Genomic DNA, 9,175 nt, shown 5'->3' with positions numbered 1-9,175 from the left:
GCACATCTCACAGCTGTCTGGTGTGGATTACTGCTTGGGAAGCTACTGCCACTGCACAAACTTGGCACGTTCAGCGTATACACAAGCTGATTAAAAATTACATTCTACTTTAATAAAAGCAAATGGAAGTTGAGATCGGAAGGACCTTGGCACGTACATGCCGAGTGTCAAAGCACAAAAAACTTGCAAGTTATTTGAGGCTGCTCATGGTGCAAATCACGCTATTAATTCACCTCTGTTTTGGAATATGCAATGGAGCCCTTTAGGATATCTTTTCTAATTGCAACAGAGAGGAAAAAATGCTTCACAAATCTATCACTTCGGGTGGTCAGGAGCCCCCCAGCTCAGCAAGGCCATAATCTCAAATTCAGAAATTCTGCCACTCTGTCCAGGACACCAGCACATAGGTGGATGGCTGAGGTTTGCTTCACGTCAATGCTGCCTCAAGTCTGTCAAAGAATTTTTGCTGGGCTCAGTGCTGCAGCAGCTGAATGTGCTGTACTTCAAACACTGGTCACTCGTGGAAAATGAGACAACAACCCAAGAAGCTGTCTTCTCTTCTGACATTGCCACACTCTGAGAAAGTCAACCCTCTCATCAGGCATCTTAAACACCATCTGTCCATGTTGAGAATCCATTTCTAAAACTTGCTGAGCCTTATGATGTATGTCCCTTGCTAAAAGTAAAAATGCTGCATGGAAGATGATGAATTGGACAATATGCTTGCTTTAAAGCTTCAGACTGCTTTCAGAGCGTATGGAAATGCCAGGCAATTATTACACACCTCCGTAATTCTTGCTCAAAGATATTTCCCATTTTAATTCTCTTCAGAAGGTGGTGTTAACTACTTGGCTCCACAGGAAGGGGGGGGGGGGGGGGGGGGGGGGGGGGGAAGAGAAAAAAAATCACTTTTCAATATGCATGATAAGAAGAAATAAAAATCATCTGTTTTCTCTTATGCCCTTGAATATTCCTTGTCTTGGGCTATCTGATAACAGAACTGAAAAGATATTTGGAAGTCTAGCATCAGCTTTAGAGAATATTCTAAGAAATTGGGAAATGCCCATCCAGGTTGTGTTCTTGATCCCTCCTATCCACATTGCTGTCAAAACCAGCTCAGCCGTAGCAGGTGCTCCAGGGAAAAGCACAGGAGCTGCTACACAAAGTGCTCCAGAGGAATTACACCCAGACCTTCAATATTTCAGAACACCTAATCACTGGTACTATTTTAGCTCTAAATTTCTCATAGTACGTGTCATTTTCCAATGCTTCTTTTGATCTCTTGTTCTTCATGTTCTTTAAGATTTAAAGAGCTTTCTATAATAGAAAAACAAGGTATTGATTCCTGCACAACGCTTAGTGGAGATTTGGCAGAACTGAGGCACTGAAGTTTATTTTATGGGCCACTAATAGAGTGACAAATTTGTTGGTCCAAATTCTACTGTCAGGAAGACCTGACCCTAAGAATAAATATATACCATTTCCATGGTACTGAATGTCACCTACAAGGCTTGAAGTGTTCTCAGTTGACACAAGAGCAGATACGTATGGAGGAAACATAAGAACTTTTAGGATTACATATTTTAGTGTGACTTCTAGGACACTTTATATATTAAACAAAAATTACATCACTTGACAAACGTGGTCAACTTAAAGTTGATGTTTGCTTTGGATACCATTGGAAGCATTGGAAATATATTCTGGTGGAAGAGAAGTTTGAAATTCTTAGGAAAAAAAAATCACATTATTAACGAAAAAAAGTAAGAAATCTTGTTTCCATGTAGTGCTTCATATTTCTGGATCACAGAGTCATTTAGGAAGCTATCAATAGCATCGTTTTATACATGAAAAAAACCCCAGAGGCACGTAAATGAAAAGATTTGCAGAGAGTCACACAGCAGGGAAAACTGCTGATAAAAATAAATAAAAAAAACCCCACAGGGGATCCTCAGATCTGGAAGCACACTGACTGTCTCAATCGAGTGGTGGCAGAAGTTTGCTGGATATGATGTGAAATAGTCCTTTCCCTTGGGGGCATACAGGCTCCCAGCCTGGAATTGCATCAACCTCCTCCTCTGTAGGTGTGGGCAAAACACGGTAGCGATGCCTTTGAGCACCGCTACGCGTGTACGTTTTCTCTCACAACACCTCTGTAAATACTCTACCGTTAACAGTGCAGCTAAGATGCAGAGATGCGAAGGGAATTCCTTTTGATCACACAACAACTATTTATCATTCTCCAGGAAAAACTTCTGTTTGGGAGCATCTGGATAAAGGACACTACTTAGAGTCCAGATGCAGGTAGTAAAAAGTCATGCCTCGCCAAGCACCATCTTCCTACGATCTCTCTGGCGCACAAACTTTTCCGTAACGTATTGATTCCATCTCTCATTAGAGGAGCACTATTACAAGCAACCAAAGCAGTCTTCAAAAAAAATTCTCCAAAATAGAGGATTACCCCAAAAAGGAAATACAGAGAATTAGGTATTAAAATGCAAATTTGTTTTAATGCTACATCAAAGTTACTTAGTAATAAAGCCAAGGGATTATCCTGCTTTATGAATGCAAGTGGTTCTTCCTTTTCTTCTGTTTAAAAAGCATTTCCTGTACATTCCCAAATGGCTCGTGACAGGCCACCTACTTTGTCTGATGACCTGGATTTAGCCAAAACTGTCTCAACAGTACTTAATTTTAATAGTAACAAAACGCAGTCCTTCACGTCTTCAGTTAGTTCATTAGACTCCTTAAAGAAGATAAATGATTTCTGTACGTGCATGCCTAAGAGGTGCGTGTTTTTCAACAGTTGCGTTCCTCACTGCAGAATGTCACATCAGCTAGATCTGAGCTACTAAAACACTACTCGTATCACAGCATCTGTTGCAGTAACGCATTAGTTGGCAAGAGACATTTAACTGAAGTGCAGCTGCATGGTGAGGCAAGATTGGGTAGTTGAAGGACCGGTAGAATAAAGCAGTCTCCTGAGTTCACTCAGCTATGGGACAAGCCTCTGATTTGGGACTGCAACTGGAAGCGTGATCAATATAGAAATGGAAAGGCAATCAAGTTTTCGGAGAATCCTGACATGGGCCAGATCCAGTGCTATTGAAAGCCAATGAGAACCTTCCCAATGACCTCCTAAACACTGGACTGAGCCCTGGACCATTGCAGCTCAGCAGTATTCGCCTGTTGCTGCTAGCTGCAGGCATCTCCTTCCTGTCTCAAAAGCCAAGTTTTAGCCCATCCCAAGGGATGGTAATTTTAGTCTCAGAACCTAAACCTCACACAGAAAGGAGCTAGGATTGAAAATGGCATCCTGTGGAGAAGCCTTCCAACTTGGCACATCTTGCTGCAGGCCACCTGCTGACATAGCCTTACCCCTAAGGCTTAAGGAACAAAAACACAACCGCAGCCTTTCCGTAGGATTTAATTCTTCTTTCTTGCCTCCAAAATAGCAACATGGGCAGACAACTGTCTCAGATCTATACCCTTCAAATTCATAATCTATTCCTCTGAAGCAGTAATCATACCTGGCTACTTAACTATAGCAGCGTTTCATAGGTACTTGACCGCAGGAAACAAGAACAAATGAAAGAGGACTCCTCAACATCTATGAGACTGGATTCATTTCAAGCCATTCTTGAAACCAGCAAAAACATAAAAGCATAAAAACCAGCGAGTATTCTCATACACGGAAGTCTGCTGACACCACTTCTGAAACAAACCAATCTGAACCATTCACTGAGATAGGGTAAAGGAAACTGGCTACTGGTAATCGTATTAACTTTGTTCCAATAAAAGCAACCTACATAAAATGTGGAAAAAATGGCTTTACTAATATCAACAACAAACCTTTTCAGTTTTTCTTGTTCAGCAGAGCTATAACTCACTAGCTCTAAACAAATAAAAAAAGCACTGCTTCCACTTCAAGCAATTTTGTGAACATCTAACATTGCATCCTTTTGCATCTCATAGAATCACAGAATATCTAAGGCTGGCAGGGACTTCACGTGGTCATCTGATCCAACCCGCTGTTCAAAGAAAGGATAACCAGGTATTTCCAGATCTTTGCTTTCCGGATAGTAATAAATGTCTTTTTCTAGCCCCTTTTCTTATATTGAGCTGCAGTCAACTGCACTGTCAGTCTAAAGACTCATGCACAGAGAGCACATAAATTGGGGGGGAAAGAGAAGAGTACTCGGTAGCTGGTAATGCAAGTGTATTGAGATAATTTAACAGGGAAAACCCATTATGTTCTGCCATTTGTGCACTGGTTGAGCTCTTCAGCAGTCAATTCTATACCACTTTTTTAAGTGACTTTGAGTTAACAGCACTAATGATTCCTATGGTGAATGTCAGCATTTGAGCTATTCAGGGAAACACTGGAAGGAGAAGTCTTTCTAAAATCTAAGATTCATTCTCCATCTCACCCCCCTCCCCCAATAAAAATAATTCAAAAAGCGGTTCTTGGGGCCCACAAGGCATACTCTGAGACACACTATGGAAAGGATCTAAAATTTTACTCCAGGCTAATAACAGAGCATTACTGACACTTTAGAAGTACTTTTACAGCAACTACAGAAGACTTATTTTAGGAATTTACCAAGTCTCTAAAGTGACACCTTCTTAGGGAAAGAAAAAAATGAAAGAATAATTTTCTGCATAGCTGCAGTAGGTATCATAAAATGCTAATTTAGGGTAACCTTTCTAGAAGTGCTTAAACGATCCGTAAGTCTGAACACCGCTGTCTTTCCAGTAGCTTAAATACCCATTTCTTTGGCCCATAGTAAGCTGGAGTTGATCTTCAACCAGTAGTTCATTAACTGAAAACCAAGCAAAACTGCTTGATTTTAATTAAAATTTTATTTCATAGCTTATTTAATTGCTGAAATGTAAAGTATGGGTTGGATTCATTTACTGTGTGGTGGCATCATATGACACTGAGGTATTTTTTCAAGGGTGTAATTGAAACATTCAGATAAGCACAGATAAGATGCTTCCAAGTTGACTGCAATGCTGAAGATGACTGGCAAAGAGGACCGCCCCTGTGTCTTTGCTTTCTTTTGTACCTGTGAGATGTTCTGTGTAATTCACTGTTGAAGCACTTCAATGTGTTTTCACCTGTTGAAGTAGTACGCGTACTTATGCTGCCAAAACAACATGGAATTCAAAAGTTCAAATTCAAATTTTGTTTTTCAAAACCAGAAAATACAAGTTGAATTTAATTTCTGTCATCTGGGATAATAAAGGCAAAGCTTCCTTGGGAAATACCTGTGCACACACAAATGCATGTCAAAACAGTTCTTTCCATCGTACATAAAAATATTTCCCTATATGAAAAACAAGACTTCGTATTCTGCAGGCAGCTGTGAAAAATGCAAGTTTGCCTTCTACAGTTCCTTACCTCTTACTGGGGCAGTCTGATAGCATTTTAAGGGAAAGTGGAAAAACTTGTAGCAGTTTTGATCCAAAGAAAATTAAATTATCTTGAATTCCAATTTTACCCTAATATAAGAAGTCTATACGACTCTTCCCTCCATGAAATTATACTCACCTCTTATCTCAGTTAAGTTAAATATTTATGTAAACCCCAGCCCCTGTCTGCCTCAGTTCTGCATCTGTAAGCAAGTAGGAATAATATTTCCACCACAAAGGAACATGCATATTCCTTTTGGACATATATTTGTATATAACCTTAGCAAAACAAAATACGTACATAAAATACAGGCCATGCAAATGTAGGAAAAAATGCTGAGCAACACATTTTTGTTCTGCTTCTGGGTAGAAATAGCGAAGATATTTTTGGTGCAAACACATCATTCTGTTCCAACACATTACTTTATTCAATTTGATGAAAAGTGAATGACCAGAACATAATTAATGGTTCAAACTCTTTCTGTTTAACAAATTGAAATACTGTGAATACTAACTAGCCATATGTAAAGCTCATCAATATTAATGAAACTTTCTGAAATGTATCATTTATTCTTCATGGACAGAATAGCTATTAATTGGAAATAAGTCTTGTAAGTTAGGGTTTTCAGAGGCACAGAAGTGATTAGGGAAAAATTCACAATGGTGTCCAAGAGATTTAGAAGCCTAAGTTCCGTTTTAAAACTATGAATTTTCTGAAAATCCCAGTCACCTATCCACACTGTGGAATGCCTGGAACAACCTCACAAAAGTAGCCTTCAGTACTGAGAATCCTACTTGTTTGCAGTAAGACACAACATGCAAGATCTCAAAAAGTCCAGAAAAACAGAGAAGGGAAAGTCAGACTCTCAGATAGTGAAAAAAAAATCACCATGCTGAAATAAGAGCATGTTAGTGTTAAAACATTTTAAAACCCAGTGTAGAGCTATTCATAGAGCTACCTGTTGGATTCACGGTCCTAACCTTTCTTACAAGGAGAGATTAAACCATGTAAAAAGTGAGCCGTGCTTTGGTTTTAATAATATGGCGCTAGATGTCCTTGGCTCAGAGTTTTTCGAAACTACAAAATCCTGGTTTGCAGCAAGCAAGCAATGGACAATAAGGAGAACCAAATGAACGTGAAAAGAGACTGCAGCTATGCCAGAACAAGACCACACTGAAATAATCGTAAAACTAAGATGCATTATGCACTACCAAACCATCCCAACCAGCCTGCCTCTACTGCCACCTCCAGCTGCCCCTGCCCCCCAAACGCTGCTGCTTAGGCATTACCAAAGAGGGAAAATGTTTGCTAGGATACATATGAAAAGACACAGTAAGTCATCTATTTTTTGGGGGGGGTAACATACCACCCAGCATTTTCAAAAAGAAACAGATAATCAGCAGCCCACAACCTTGACATCAAATTTTGCCTGATGAAATGAGTATCCTCATTAAGAATATGCAATTCATTTGCATGTCTTCAGGTGCAGTCCTTGAACACTGATGTAGGACATCATATTAATGGCAAAGGCAGTGGATTACCATAACAATTATTCATGCAACTCTTCACATAATAAAATAGAAGTTATCTAACACCGTGTGAATTACTTGAGCAACAACCTCAGATGATTCTGCAACGTTGTGGACTGACTGTTCAAATATGTATCAACACAGTTCTGTCATTAAGTAATTGCCAGTGGAAAGTTTGTCATTGGCTTTCTTACTTTTAATATCTTTCTCATCTCAGCTGTTTATTAGATTAAATTTAAGAAGGGTGAGAGAAACATGAGTCATTAAATCACCTGAAGGTGCTTCCTGTTTATGAGGCAATAACCATTTTCCTGGGCTAATAAACTCAAGGCCCACAGCTGAACATTTATTAGCCCAAGATACAGTTATTGTTAAACTAATTGGAAGCACCCTGAAGTTGTTGTTATAATGAAACTTCTAATGATTAAATATTTGGGAGAAATCATCTGGTTTAGAGTGTGGGCTTTTTAAGGAGAAACTGAGGAGTTTGGGCAACATTACTGTTCTTGATGTGTTCTAGCACCGAAGGGAAGTGGTTGTGTCTGACTCTTTCTGAGACTGGTAACGCACGTATTTGACACGCAACGGCTCCTAATTTTTTTCTGAGTTGCTATACATGCTCATTAGTCAGCTGTCATTCTTTCTTCCTACCTTGAACGCCACCCAGACTGTAAGATATTTAGAGATCACTTCTTGTTGTGAACACCTACAGCTCATAGCAGAGTGGATTGATGCATTCTTGTCCCTCACGAATGCCGCTCCATTTCAACATGCTATTTGATCAAGCCAACACAATCATCTAACTTGCAGTGGCACCGTGACAGCTTTCACAGACGTGGTTTTCATAATGGAAAGAAAGTAATTCCCACTAAGTCCCCAACTCAGAGCCAAACAGGAAACCAATGAAGACCAGCAAGATCCTTCCTTTACGTGGAAATGGGTGAACGTTTGCTAAACTGCCTCCAACTGCAGTCTGAGCTCTGGCTGGGAGTGGTTATAGCCATGGACAGCGACACACCAAGTACAGGAGAAGCTGCAGCAACTACTGAGCTGTATCAAAACAGAGATACCAATATTGGATTGATCTGTGAGCCTCCAAAGGCAAAAACAGATTGAGATTTGGCTCAATAAAAGTCAGTGAAAAAAAATTCCTATTGATTGCGGCATGGATTTCAGGGACTAACTTGTATTTTATTGGCAGGATGGAGGCTTTTTCAATGACAGCCCATGGCATGAGGATCCCTAGTGCAGGTAGATGCTAGGAGACAAACTTACACTACAGTAACAGAGGTCTGCTGAAACTTTAACAGTCTGCCTTGGTGTTCCTATGAAGCAGAGCCTAAATCCATCATCCTGGGGAGTGCATCTCCCCGTTGCCTCAAGCAGCGGCCAGCTCTGTAAGCCAGAACTCAAGTAAGGCCATGCAGATGAGCAGATTATTTTGGTCTGACTTACTGTGTAACACATAATAAGCAGAACGATGGGCTGTGGCCCAGTTGCTTTTGTGCAAGGGTTGAACCATTTGAACCTCCTTCCATAAGGCAGCAAGGACAATGAAACAATAAAAATCTCACCTGCAGGGCAGAAAGACATTCTGCAAGCAGCTGAATGAAGAGCAACAAATGTTAAAAACAGGGTAAATAAGAGAAACTCACCCTTGGGCACACAGGCTTGGCTTGCTTCGTCTTGGCTTTGTTCACCTTTGGTTCCTAAAGCATCAATGAACCCCTGGTCAGTGTCATTCCACTATAATTTTTCTTCAATACCCCCGCTTTGAGAGACAACTCAATTTAGAGTAGCCCTTGTGGCTTTTCTGCAAGCTTTGGGGGACAGCAAACGCACAAAGCCAACTTCCCCACCAGTGCAATGCACTGGTGTCCATGGTGCTGTGCCGACAGGTTCGAGCTAGAGCCCTGCCGACTTGCAAATAGTGGAAAATCCTCCTAAAAAAATGCACTGATGAGATCTCCCACCGCCTTACTCTCATTTATTTTTAGACAATAGCCATTTCCTACTGAGCCTTATTTTAAGCAGATCTGTTACAGAATGTGGGACAATGATAATTGTGTGCCAAGTGCCTAGAATAAGTTTTAAATTGCTGGTGGCCTGGATGAGATCATCAAGGAGTTATTCACTACATCAGCAGCAGGGAAAGGATTTTGGAAGCTGTCAGTGGAAATACCAACAATAGGAAAAGTAAGCAGGCACACTATTAATATTGAAAGTTTCTGAA

Source organism: Pelecanus crispus, chromosome 21, assembly GCF_030463565.1.
Source record: "Pelecanus crispus isolate bPelCri1 chromosome 21, bPelCri1.pri, whole genome shotgun sequence".
Taxonomy (NCBI): Eukaryota; Metazoa; Chordata; class Aves; order Pelecaniformes; family Pelecanidae; genus Pelecanus; species Pelecanus crispus.
This window is presented reverse-complemented; position numbering follows the sequence as displayed.